Raw genomic sequence first — 5,000 nt, 5'->3', positions numbered from 1 at the left:
GGACAGCGAGCGAAGCGAGAGGCAGCACCGTCCCTGCTATACGAAAGCCCCATCCAGCCCTGTGCCACCCGGGGGGTTCCAGGGTGCTGAGATGGCTGACATTTTGCTCCGCTCACGACGGTCACCGCGCGACGCAAGAACAGCCCAAAAACAGGCCAAAACGGCCCAAAAACGGGCCAAAACTGGCCATTTTTGGCTGCGCGAGCGAGCAGCGAGCGGCGGACAGCGAGCGAAGCGAGAGGCATCACCGTCCCTGCTATACGAAAGCCCCATCCAGCCCTGTGCCACCCGGGGGGTTCCAGGGTGCTGAGATGGCTGACATTTTGCTCCGCTCAAGATGGTCACCGCGCAACGCAAAAACAGGCCAAAAACTGGCCAAAACGGGCCAAAACTGGCCATTTTTGGCTGCGCGAGCGAGCGGCGAGCGGCGAACAGCGAGCGAAGCGAGAGGCAGCACCGTCCCTGCTATACGAAAGCCCCATCCAGCCCTGTGCCACCCGGGGGGTTCCAGGGTGCTGAGATGGCTGACATTTTGCTCCGCTCACGACGGTCACCGCGCGACGCAAGAACAGGCCAAAAACTGGCCAAAACGGCCCAAAAACGGGCCAAAACTGGCCATTTTTGGCTGCGCGAGCGAGCGGCGAGCGGCGGACAGCGAGCGAAGCGAGAGGCAGCACCGTCCCTGCTATACGAAAGCCCCATCCAGCCCTGTGCCACCCGGGGGGTTCCAGGGTGCTGAGATGGCTGACATTTTGCTCCGCTCACGACGGTCACCGCGCGACGCAAGAACAGGCCAAAAACTGGCCAAAACGGCCCAAAAACGGGACAAAACTGGCCATTTTTGGCTGCGCGAGGGAGCGGCGAGCGGCGGACAGCGAGCGAAGCGAGAGGCAGCACCGTCCCTGCTATACGAAAGCCCCATCCAGCCCTGTGCCACCCGGGGGGTTCCAGGGTGCTGAGATGGCTGACATTTTGCTCCGCTCAAGACGGTCACCGCGCAACGCAAAAACAGGCCAAAAACTGGCCAAAACGGCCCAAAAACGGGCCAAAACTGGCCATTTTTGGCTGGGCAAGCGAGCGGCGAGCGGCGGACAGCGAGCGAAGCGAGAGGCAGCACCTTCCCTGCTATACGAAAGCCCCATCCAGCCCTGTGCCACCCGGGGGGTTCCAGGGTGCTGAGATGGCTGACATTTTGCTCCGCTCAAGACGGTCACCGCGCAACGCAAAAACAGGCCAAAAACTGGCCAAAACGGCCCAAAAACGGGCCAAAACTGGCCATTTTTGGCTAGGCAAGCGAGCGGCGAGCGGCGGACAGCGAGCGAAGCGAGAGGCAGCACCTTCCCTGCTATACGAAAGCCCCATCCAGCCCTGTGCCACCCTGTCACGACCTTAGCTGGTTTTGCCTAAGGCGTGCGGCACCCTCGCGCGTCCGTCCGCAAAGGTCAGCCTCCCCGAAGCCTCCCATTGTCCCTTAGGACCAACAAAAGAGAGGACGGGTTAAAAAAGAATGCCTCAATCGGGATCCACAAGCAAACATGTCCGAAAAACACTTCATAGACAATGCAAGTTACAAACAGACTTTACAAGCTCTGAATAGTTGCACAACAAAGGGTAAAATGGTCCATTACAGACCGAAAAGCTCTCGAACGTGTCCACATGACACAACCTTTATTTACAAGCCTAAAGAGGCCACCAACCCAACTAAAATGGGACTTATAAGCCTTCGGCCGCCCCTCTACCTGCTATACAAGGCATGAACATGCCAAAAGACAACGGACAAACATAAGCATTACATCCAACATCTTGTTTAGAAGTTTGTCCGTTACATTCTCCCCCACTTATCCCTTCGACGTCCTCGTCGAAGCCTTTGTGAACACTGCAACTCTTCGCCTTTGCTGAGTCTTCAATCTTCTGCTCCAGCTGCAATGCGCCTCCTGGCTCCCAGCTGCTCTCCGCTGCTGTTTCTGAGTAGTCGAACCTTTGATCCGCCATGTTGCTTCAACTCACCAATGACTCTGACTCTGGTGGGGGGGTTGGCTGAGTTGTGTTGATCCTCGTTGATTCTTGCGGATCCACCAAATGAAGGAAAAGACCATTCTTACTGCGCCAGTTTCTCAAAATTTCCACACGCTGCTTGAACTGGGTGGATGCTTGTTGGAGCTTTAACGAGCATCGCCTCGCAAACTTCTGAAGTTTTGGGTCCTTCCTCCACAAAATCTGCTCATTGACTCTTCTTTCAGTTAGTTGTCACATCCAAGTAGGTTCGCATCACTTCCGCTTTCGATTGGCATTTCGTTGGGAAATGAAGCGGACAATCTACTCTCAGTAGCACTGATCACCGTTGGTGAGGATTTGACAACTATTGTCTTCCATTATCTTCGAAGGGTCTTTGAACTTGTGCAGAGCTCCTCTGCTGGATAGATAAGAGAACTGGGGTACTCGGTTTCGCCCATTCTCTTAAGGATTGAGAAGGCAAAGGTTACTTGACTTCGCCCGCCTCCTCGAGGTTGTACTTCACGCATCGAGCTGGTTACTAGCCTTCGCCTGCTCTTTGCTCACACTTCTGAAGCACTTGAAGTGTTTGCACTCCTTGCGTTGAGTTAGCTACTGTGATTCACCTTCTCAATGCCATTGAACTTCTGGAATGCAGGAAGTTTTCACCCCAACGTGGAGTAATTCTCTGATAGATGAGGTCGCCTCTGGGATTGTACCGTCTTCTCCATCAACCCTGCCGCCTACTCCACTGAGTAGCAAAGGTACAGCACCACGTACTGCTTGCTTCGTTCCTTGGTCGTGCACTCTTGCATGACCCGAAGTCCTTCACTTACGGCTATCTTGATGAGAAACTTGTTGACACCGGTCTTACGAAGTTTCTTGGCCTCTGCCCTTCAGCCTTGTCTCGGTACTTGGAGATTGCCTCTGCATGCTCCACCTCCTCGGCTCCTTTCACGACCAAGCGCTCTCCCTCCGTGAGAGCAAGGGATCAATGACTTGCACGGAAGTCCCGCCTCTGCGGTACCATGGCGCTGCCATGCCCATGGCCCTACTATCCGTCGCCTCGCCTCTGTATCCCTTTTCTTCACAATCAGTAGAGATGTCTCCGTGGCACTCCTCTGAGTCCACCTCCATTCTAACTGATGCTTGATTTTGGGTAGCTAAGTCCCTCTGGACTCGTCGTCGCTTCCTCGCCCCTTTCGACCCCCTGCTTCAATACCTCTGTGTTCTCCAAGCAGTCTGTTTGGTCGATGGAAAGACAGACTGCAACTCCCATGCATGGCCTCTGCCATCACGTTGTAGAGTTTGCACCGGTTCTGTTCTCCTTAGCTTCCTTGGTAGCAACGTTCGCTTACTCGACCTTGTCCTCTGACTTGTCGGGCTCCCTTTAGCGAATATGAGCTCTGGAGCAGTCCAACTCTCCAACTGCTTCGATCATACCTCTGTATGATCAAGTCCCTCCCATGGAACTCACTGGTACTTGCATTCGAACTTTTCCCTTGGTGGAACACAGCCCCCTTATGCTGATGACCAAGGCTTTCATCCGATGCAAAATTCGATGCACGCCCGGAAGACCCGCCTCTGCGGTACCATGGCCTTCACTCCTTGAATCCATAGCCCTTCTTGCCGTCGTGTTGTTCATCGAAGTGGAGCTTCCAGTAACTCCCGATCATACCTCCATATGATCTCATCCCTCACGGGACAGATTGTGTGTATCGCATTACCACGAACTGTTCCACCACGATCCGCTGCACCATGTCGCCTCCTGGTGACATCTCCATTGCATTCTGATCCTTGTGGAGTAAACTCGAATTGTGAACCCTTCATGTGTGGCCTCTGCCAATACATCGCAGGGTCCCTTCCACCTTCGATTTTGTTCGCTCCTCTGGCAATCGATCTTCATCCACCCACTCCTGGGTCACACCTAGATGAAGCACCGCTCTAGGACAGTCCGTCGCCTAGTAGCTCTCGAAGTCCACCGACTTCACTGATCTGTGCACCATTGCCTGGATCCTGGGCCTCTGCCCCTACCAGCACAATCTCCGCTGCGCACTGCTTCCTTCATAGCAACTCAAATGGCAACACTGTGGCATATTCTTCAAGAGTACCCGCCTCTGCGTCCTCTTGCCCCATGCTAAGGCCTTCTGAACCCAACTTCGCCTCCGCAAGTTGAGTCGCCTTAGTTCCTCCATCAAATGCTCTTCCGAGTTAAGGTGCATGTGCCGCGAAACTCCCTTCGTCTTTGGCACCATGCAAGATGAGTCCGCTCCGTCAGAAAGAAGGACCCATGGAACAACATGATCCTACCCTTGCCTCTGCAAGAGTTCATGTCTTTGACCTCTGTCTAAGGAAAGCACTGTGCTTCTGCTCCATGTTCCAACTTCACTGCTGGCTCCCTTCATGCAGCTTGGGTACTTCGCCAAGTTACACCCAAGTTGCTCCGCTCCTCGTTCTTGCATTGAGTCGATGGTGGCCCTCGCGCCCACCATTCCACGGGTCAGCCCTCCCTTGAGTCCGATCTCCATATCGACTCTAAGTGTGCCTTCATTTAAGTTGCTTTAGGTCGCTCCCCCACTTGATCTCGCAATGCATCCACCAATGCATTCTCTCGAGCGAGATCATGCGGCAACTCCTCGCTGCTTGCTCGATCCATTGAGCTTCGTGGGGTTGTTGTTTGTGAGGTACTCCTCCTCAACATGTGAAGTCCGTCTCACATGATTCTTCCTCTGGAGTGCCGAGACTTATCCCTCCTGGATAACTGTCTCGTTGGAGCAACATCTCTCTTCGTTTTCGGAGAACACCATCCCCTTGGACTACTCCGATCTGCTGAACAAACTGTGCATTGTTCTGCCTCTTGCAAACGCACTTGCTAGATTGCGCCTCCACGTCAATACAGCCACCACTGCACCCCTCAAGGCCTAGCAACATGCTGAACTCGTTGCACACTTCAGCCTTCTACGGACGTATCCTTTGCATGCCGAAGAGAAAGTTTTAATGCTCCATTG

The sequence above is a fragment of the Musa acuminata genome, unplaced genomic scaffold (assembly GCF_036884655.1).
Source record: "Musa acuminata AAA Group cultivar baxijiao unplaced genomic scaffold, Cavendish_Baxijiao_AAA HiC_scaffold_1126, whole genome shotgun sequence".
Lineage (NCBI taxonomy): Eukaryota > Viridiplantae > Streptophyta > Magnoliopsida > Zingiberales > Musaceae > Musa > Musa acuminata.
This window is presented reverse-complemented; position numbering follows the sequence as displayed.